The following is a 9,715-nucleotide window of genomic DNA, read 5'->3' on the forward strand; positions in this document are numbered from 1 at the left end:
CAGAATTAATATGCATAATATATCTTATTTGCTTGCTGGTCAATCCCACGGCTGCAAAATCTTAGGTCCAAGAAAATCAATCCAAGACAGCACAGCATTAAAAGATACAGATATATACTTTATGGTGCCATTAAAAAAAAAAAAAAAAAAAGCCAGCCAGCCAGAATTTAGAGTTCAAAGTGATAGCCTCTTTGGAAATAAAATCCCACTCATTAGTTCAGAAATTTGATCTCATCATGTATTTGTTGGATGATGACTTTTGGGGGGTGTATGATCCTGCATGAGGACACGGTATGTTGAATATTAAATTACTAATTATTGTTTGATTTATCCTTATTCCTTTCTTCTATCAGGAAGTTCACTAATTATTTTTAAATTTAATTTTGGATGAACCTATAACAACAGAACTTTGTGATAAACAAGTGATGATACCGCGCTTTTAAACATAACAGAATAGAGGTGCCGCCCACACAAAGAAATCTTCACTGTTGTATTGCTGTGATGGACTTAGCCTAAAGACAATTTACACTGAAAACTAAGCATCTGATTTGCCTCTTGCCTATACCAGTTTTACATGGCTGTGACTTAATGAAGTTACTCCTGATTTACAACAACGTAAGCAAGAAGAGAATCAGAAAGACAATTTCATTTTTTCTTCATTTATTCTATAAATTTTATACCTTATCAAGTTATTGACCAGAATAGGGATCTCAGACTATAAATGGGAGGTTTGCAAGCACTGATTTTCCTGATTTATTTTCCTGTCATTTGATATTTCTAAGCAAAAGTAAAAAGAAATACCTGCTCAGAGTCACAAGAGAACATTTTGCAGCAGTTGATGTGCAGCAAGTTTTATGCTGAGCTCTCAGAGGTACTTAGCACACCAACCAAATATGTAGTCTACTGGGTCACTGAACTGTAGTAAAAGGCACCATTAAGTGAAGTATTTGATGGAGGTGCTTGGCTCATTGGGTCAGTGGTTATAGTCATAAGCAACTCCTTGTGAAGCTAATAGATAAAAAAATTAGCTATTTTGATTTCAAAGACCAGCCTCTCTTTTTAGAGTGGGGTACTTGACAGTTTATAGTAATGCATATAAGTAGTTCTGACACTTAAGTAGAGTACAAACTGCTACTGCAAGAGATTCAATAATATTTAGGCCAGTAACGAAGAACATTTACAGCCACTGTTGCCATCAATGAATTTGTTAAAATAAAACTTTACTACCACTCTCCTACTTTTCCTAGTAGTTTGAGATTACGGCAACTGCTCTCAGGCTCTAGCTGATTTTCAAGAATCATCCCTCCAAACTTCATTGAAGATTGCTGAAAGGCTGAGCAAAACTATTAGGCACATATTACATTTTCCCAAAAGTGAGATTCTTACCCCCATATAAAGTTACTAGAGACCCACGCTTCCTGGTTTTCCTATTGTCTTTCTAGCCAGCCAATCCCAATCTGTTTCCTCTTAGGATCCCACATGCACTTCATACCTTAAAGCCAATGGGACTAACTCTGTTCTAAGTAGTATATTTCTGGTTTGATGTTTATGTTTAGAGTATAAATGCCCCTGGATTGGTGAATCATAATTCTGACATAAGAACCAAGAACATGGCCAACAGCAGATGATTTAGCACACATTAGCCAACCAATAATCTGTTTCATTACTCTGCTTTTATCAGACTTTGTTAAGTACTGCATTATTGTAGTTACTTATTGTTCAAAATAAGCAGGCACACAGAACAGCTGCGCTTTGGTCCTGGAGGAGCCCACTCCTGTATTTCCATATCCTACTGTGCTCTGCTACCCAACTGAGACATGCACATGAAGAGGATCTGAGAAAGCTCCCCACTTTTTCTGCACCCTTTTGAATCACATTTGGAAAAGTTAACAGGTAACAATTAAGCTACAATTTGATCTAAAGCCTGGGTATAAGAAGAAGAGTCACAGCACAATGCACAGCTTTTAGGAATGACCAGTAGCTGTTCAGAAACATTAAGAACTCTGAAAACATGGAGAGAAGGGCAATGTATGTATGTTTCACAATACTGTAACCAAACCCAGCTTGACTGTGGGAGAAGAGACAGAAGAATGAAATAAGTCATTTTACTGGTATAATTTTTCTTTCACTTTCATAGTAAGGAGATAAAGCCAGAAAGGCAAGGCTAATGAAAGGCTCCACCCCACCTCTGGGCTTTTTAGCTCTGTTCAGTTAGAGGCAAAAATTAGCTAATCCTTCCCTCTTTCTGTGTTTAGGGCTGGCTATTTGGGGGTTTCTGGGGAGCAAACCTGCAGGCAATTAGAAAAGCCCACAAAATTACAATAAATAATCATTAATAATACCTAGGTATTAATAATATCTAGCTCTTATGTGGTTCTTTCAGTAGATCTCAAAGGTGCCCAAGTCCTGCAAGATCAAAATATCTACAAGGAATATGACAGGAATCTGTAGGAAGATTGTAGCCTAAGATGGGGTACTTGGCATTTCAAATGCGCAGATATAAAGTGGATGCAACTGTGACCCAGATGCTAAGTAGTTTAGTGTGGGGGTAAAGCCACCCAGTATAAGCTGTGGGTATTAGGGTTCTTTGGAATGAAGAAAGCAACGTGTCAAGGAATGGAGGTGTTTTATCACGCCGAGAAATCAGGCTGAACTTACACCCCAGGAAATATTATGATGAAGAGAGTGCCTAATTCGAAACATAGTAAGAAAAGGTTACTGTACCACCTTTCCACGGCAAAGAAAGTTATTCACTTTGGGCCAGGCAGGTTGAAAAAGGATGTCATTCCTAATTTGGGGGGACATTTTCCTCTTGTAACATCACTGATTTTCTCTATATACTAACGGAAAGAGTGTTGGACCAAATTTGGTCCATCGTGAAGAATGTGACAAGTATTTATACAGCATCTGACACAATGGAATCCTGATCTGCCAGAAGCCTGTGGGCACTACTACAGTATTAATTTTTACTACTGGGGGAATTCTGCGTCACTGCTCATGAGCAGAATTCATGGCCCCCACAGATTTCTTTGCAGAAAAATGGCTTCTGATTGGGAAGCAAAGGGAAGCTGCAAGAGCGGTTATGCTCCCCACTCTGGCAGTGCAGGCAGATCAGTTTGGGTGCCTGGAGCAGCCAGCAGAGACATAAATCACTGCTGGGATGGGAGGGCTGGGCAGTCATGTATGTGAGAGAGAAACACCACTCTGTTCCTGTCACTCACTATTGCGGCACGCTCGGTGTGGAGCGGCAGAGCTTTGGGGTGTTTCTGGGGAGGTAGGCATAGGGCAGGCTCTGTCTTCTCAGGCAGAACAGAATGTAGCAGCTTGCCTGCTTAGTGAATTGTTCCCATTGTTCTTAGTGAATTCCCCCAGAAGTATAAAACAGGTGTAAAAATTTTAAGTTTCCTTTACATTACCAGAGTGGTGTAAACGAGCCTTATTGTAAAGGCCAGTGTAGCCTTATAAATACTTATGGTGCTGGTCTAAATTTTTGGACTGAAAAAATATCCTATCAAAATGTGCTCCATGAACTGTTTGCTACTGACCTTCCTAGAGATGGTCAGTAGCCAATATAAATTGAGAGTTTGAGTCCTCAGCCCTTGCTTGCTCTTCAGTTGCCTATGATGTAACACTGAGCATATGGCTGCATATATTTATTGACTAATAACCAGCAGTGAGGGGTCAATACTAGCTACGTTACTATTAGACAGAGGGGGGTTGGGGATTTCCTCCAATGCTCCCCACTCCCATTCTTCATCCATTGTATTGTAGTTTAAATAAATTACCAAAATAATTATATTGCATTATTTTAACAAATAAAATATGCAGAATTTTGCAGAATTTTAAAATATTGTGTGCAGAATTTTTAATTTTTTGGCACAGAATTCCCTCAGGAATAATACAAGTGAGAACGTTAAATAATGTGGCTGTTTAATTAAAGGAATGGAGTGTAAGAGATGGCAGTGGCATTAAATCCCCACTCTTCCACTCGTATCAAGCAGCATTGCAGAGTTCCTAGACTCATTGCAATTTTTCACTTTTTGTTGCTCTCATTTCTATGCATACTCTTTATTCATAATTTTTAATTATTAAAAAGTTGGATAACAATTAAGAATTATAAGATGGACTTTTCTTGAAATGCATTTCCCTGTAGCGCTAAGTAAGATGTCATATTACTAAACTACCATTAAAATAATTTCCATTAATGGCTGGTTATGAATGGTTTCCCACTCCAAGACACATTTACTACAGCAATAAATAGGGCTGTATTAAAAGGAAGTACACGCCATTGTTTCATAAACAATTCATTTGCTATTTATGATATGTAAATTCCATCAATAATGCAAATTATGAGATAATCTAAGGAGGAAAAAAGCCACCTAGTATATTTAAAGCAGTATGTTTTTTTACTAGTGATCTCCTCCTAGCCAGTCACCAGATCTGGATAGCTTTTAAATCCCTTTTTAACACCAACATCCCAGAAGAAATTGTATCGGCTGATGGAAAGAAATTTTTATTATGTCTAGCGTATACCCAAGGAGACACTAAGTTCCCATGTAATGCAGACTACAGTCTCAGTCCCAGCAGCAGTCACTTGATATCAGTAGGCAAGCTCTGAACTGAAAATGACATACTTACAGCAGCAGTACCTCTTAAGAAGGCATGTAGTGTTCAAAGAGAATAGTGAAGTAGCATCTGTTAGGTCTGAGAACTGCTTCTTGTCACAAAATGTGCCAAACTGTCAAGCTGTCTGTGACCTATTACAGCAACCATTTGTAACATACTCACCCGACTTGAGTTGCTGTCAAAACAAACAAGTATCTCAGGAACCATCATATAAGAAAAGCCTATTGGCAGAGAGGTGCATTTATTTAAAAAAAAAATCTACATCAATAAAGATGTAGCACTTAGAAAACAAGACCTATAACCCCAAACAGCAAAAAACAGCTTATACATTTTTCTGCCTCAGTACAACAGTCTCCCTGTATTGCAAAAATCAGCAGAGGATTACTATTGTCTTCCAACCTAAGCACAAATAAGGTTTGCCATCTTTCAGCTACCAAGAAACTTAGCTGTGTTTTCCATTTCTAGATGCACAAGTCAGAAAATATGAGCCTCGTGAATCTATAACTGACTTAGGTCCCAGTCCTGCAAATGGGATCAATGGGATCTTGACTTCAGTGGAACTACCTAGAAGTTAAAGTTAGTAAACTTAAGGTTTTGCAGGATCAGGGCAATAGTGAGCTAGATTTTTGACAAAATCAAGGCAAATAATTTAGCTTCACAGTTAACATATGTGCATCCACTTACGCTCAGAAAAATGTAGTGAAAACTGCAAAATGAGTTTGAAGGATATATGCCCAGTTAGGATTTCTGTATGTTTACTGTGACCCTCAGCAATGATTAGTGCACCATTTTAGCAGTGTGCTCTCGGAGCTATTAGTCACATGCAGCTTAATTGAAAATTATTAAACTCTCCTTCCACCACACTGGGTCTGCTGCTGGGAAATATCAGTAAAATGGCACAACAGTAGCATCCACAGCAACAAAAATGGAGAAACAGTGGCAAGTATTTCTGGAAATAGTTTAGAAATTTCATTTTTACTATAGTCGTACCTCAACTAATCAAACCTCAGCTACACAAAATTATTTGTTATCCAGAACATGACTATATCCATAGGTGTTTCTTATAATGAAAATTCCTTTACTGCCCTTGGAATTCTCCTCTAGTTCTTCATCCCCCATTGGCATTTTTTCTCCACAGGTCTGTCTTTTCAGTCTTCCAGACCTCTATTCTCTACCCTCAGCCTGACATCACCCAGGCTGGATGAAGATCCCACTGCTGGCTAGGCCACAGTCACCTGGAGTTGAAGCCAACCAGCCACCGACCTAGCCCTAATATATGTTCAAACATAATTTTGTAAAAGAAAACAGCATAAAGGTGTCCAAGATTAGAAACAGCAATGATAAAGATGGCAGCCAAGTTTTTACAGCTCCTACTCCCATGGGCACATGACTGCGCAAAACACTGCTCAGTTCTATCGGGTTGGAAAAACAATGCTATAATATATGCACATAGCACTGCATTTTGATTTATTGCCCTCTGATGGTAGTTCCAATTAAATTCTACTTAGTACAGGAAATGCCTTTTGACTATGGTACCCAGAATCTTTTAATAGAATGTTGGTCATTTCTGTGTTTGCAGGATGAAATTAACATACGCTAGGCTATTAGCTTCAAAACCGAAGCCCTCTTTTCACTCTTCTTATGAAAATCCAGGGAACGTGCAAGATACTTCCAGGGAAATGACACTTTTCAAGTGACTGCCTCATCCAACAACTCTGACTATATCCTCCACCACCACCTCGTGAGATCATATGATACAATACAAAAGAGTTCTCAAACAAAGACTGTAGATGGAGTGGTATCAGAATACAGACTATCTGGTGAAAAAGTAATCTATGGAGTATATTGGTATGAATAAACCAGTAGTAAACATACAGGTTTTCTACTAGTTAGAAGCAGGACTGCGCAACTGTATATCATAGCCCTTTCACTGCTCACAGACAGCAGGATTTGTCTTAAGCTCAAGGAACAGAGTTTGCTCTCTAGGAATAGGAGTGTCTGGGTTCTATCCCTGCAGCTGCTGTGAAGTGCGAAGTGACCATGCTGCAAAGAGACAACTGTGAAGTCCTAGTAGTCAAGAATTTGTAATAGCATCAATTCCATACATTTTGGATTGGGGGTTAAAGAGGGGAGATGGTATGCAAATTGTGTTACTCACCAAAGTACATTACCAATACCACCTAGAGGTGAGGGTAATATGATGTAAGAAATTGACTAAAAGGTGTAAGATCTTCTTGCAGATATTACAGTGGCAAGAACTGAAAAGAGAAATGCTTCCAGTAGGTTCATAAGTCCCTGAGTGCAAGAAATACAGTGATTTGTAATTAAAATGTTATTGCTTATTCCCTGTAGACTTTCTTATGAGTCCCTCTCAGACTTCGCAAGGAATTGTACTTTGTTTTTGTCTTTATGATATATGCTGGTCTGGGGCTGCTTTCAGCCAGTGGCACCCTCTGCAGTCAAACAAGTATTATGTCAATTCTGCCTCAGTTTCCCTTTTGTTCAGCCAATCACAGTTCAGCCACTTGTCTGGTAGGTCCTCAAAGTAACTCCAGCCCTCCAACAGTATTGTTAATAGTCTCCACCCTCTCAGGGCAGTAAAGTTAATAGTCTCTACCCTCTAGTGAGTCAACAGGCTGGTAACCCTAGTATCTCCATCTAGGTGTCCAGACTTTGCACAGCAGGCTTTAATAGCTCCTTGCTGGAGTTGGTATGGAAACCCAGACACACCCACTCCTCTGGGCTCCAATCCCATAGGCTACAGAACTGGAGGGAGGGAACCACTTGGGCCATCATGCCAACCTTTTTGGCTGGGCCAGAGTTGAGTGGCGTTGCAACCCCATGTACCAGATTGTAATGCTACTTACTCACTCCTCACTAAAATAGCCAATGCTTCATTCAGAGAAGGAATATTCCCTTTCTCCTTCAAATACACAATCATCCAGCCAACACTGAAGAAACCCACCCTGGATACTACAGTCCTAGCCAACTATTGCCCAGTGTCAAACCTGTCATTTCTGAGCAAGCTCATAGTGGCTCTCGCCAAAGACCTATTAACCACATTCTAGACCTGGCACAATCTGCATTTAGGCACAGAACTGAAACCTCTTTAGTGACATTGATGGATGACCTCCCCCCGTCAATGGGCAGCGAGCAGGTATCTGTTCTCATTCTCCTGGACTTCTATGAGGACACCATTGACCAGGAGGTACTGCTGTATCACCTGAGTGGAGGAAGGAGCCCAAGGTAAAGTGCCAACATGGTCTGAGAGTGACGCACACAAGGAGAGGTGATGGGAAACTGCAACTTTACATAAGAAGAGCCTTACTGGGTCAGACCAAAGGTCCATACGGAAGCCATTATATACCCCTAATCATTTTTGTTGCCCGTTTCTGAACCTTTTCCAATTCCAATATATCTTTTTTGAGCTGGGGCGACCACATGTGCACGCAGTATTCAAGGTGTGGGTGTACCATGGATTTATATAGAGGCAATATGATATTTTCTGTCTTACCTATCCCTTTCTTGATGATTCCCAACATTCTGTTCCTTTTTTTTGACTGCTGCTGCACATTGAGTGGATGATTTCAAAGAACTATCCACAATGACTTCAAGATCCCTTTCTTGAGTGGTAATAGCTAATTTAGACCCCATCATGTATGTACAGTTAGGATTATGTTTTCCAATGTGCATTACTTTGCATTTATCAACATTAAATTTAATCTGCCATTTTGTTGCCCAGTCACCCAGTTTAGTGACATCCTTTTGTAGCTCTTCACAGTCTGCTGGGGACTTAACTATCTTGAGTAGTTTTGTATCATCTGCAAATTTTACCACCTCACTGTTTACCCCTTTTTCCAGATAGTTTATGAATATGCTAACTTAACCACTAGATCCCTCACTTGTGGGGTTCCACAAGGATCAATTCTCTCTCTGGTCCTTTTCAATATCTACATGCAATCACTAGGTGAAGTGATTAGATGATATGGACTGAAGGGCCAGCAATATGCAAATGACACACAGCTCTACTTATCCATCACATACAACATAATCACCACCACCAAGATGGTCCAGTGCTAGGATTAGATAAGCTCATGGGTTAAGGACAGCTGCCTGAAGCTGAACCGAAGCAAAATACTGTTGGGCAGAGGAATTTGCAACCACAGTGCAGTCTCCTTTGTTTGAAGGTTCACATCCACAATTGGTCAATGCAGTCTGTAGTCCAGGAGTACTCTTGGATTCCTCACTGATGCTACAGCAATAGCCACAAATAATGCTTTTTACCATCTCCGCTTGGCTAGGACACTCCGTCCCATCCTAGCAGATGAAGACTTGGCCTCACTTATTCATGCCTTTGTCACCCCTCAGCTGGACAACTGCAGTGCAATATACCTGAGTATGAAACCTTCAGCGCTTAGGAAACTCCAGCTAGTACAAAACACTGCAGGACATCTCAGCATCACAGACTACCATGAAGACATCACACTTGTTCTTTGCACTCTATGCTGGCTTCCCATACAATTTGGAATCAAGTTTTGGATCTCAATCTTTATCTTCAAAGTGCTCTTTGTCCTGGGCCCAGTATACTTAAAAGACCATTCAATGCTCCAGAACAAAGACTGTGTTCGACAACTTTGTTCCTCTGGCACAATGGAAATCTCAACAATAAAAGTAAAGCTGGTCTCTGCAGGACACAGTCTTCTCCAGGGATGGTTCAAGAGTATGGAATGAGCTCCCCCAGGAATTAAGGACTATCACAAACCTTACTTGTTTTTTCTCCAAATTCAAGGCGAATTCCTTTGACCTTGCCTTCTCTAATGTAAATCCATCGCAAACAGGTATATTTAAAAAAACAGCATAGCAAAACAGGACACTCCACTGCACATGCTGCTGCTTCTGGGGAGATGATGAGAGAACAAACGTGACAGATGTGTAGTCATGTTGCTTAATGCACAACTGGAAGGCACCTGGATACTATGGTGATATGCGTGGTATAAAAACCTATAAGAATGGAATTTGGAGGCAGTGGGTGTAGGGGCTCATGAACCAGGGGATCAGGCTGTTGGTGGAGAGGGCATCTGAGAAGGGA

The sequence above is a fragment of the Eretmochelys imbricata genome, chromosome 8, assembly GCF_965152235.1.
Source record: "Eretmochelys imbricata isolate rEreImb1 chromosome 8, rEreImb1.hap1, whole genome shotgun sequence".
Lineage (NCBI taxonomy): Eukaryota > Metazoa > Chordata > Testudines > Cheloniidae > Eretmochelys > Eretmochelys imbricata.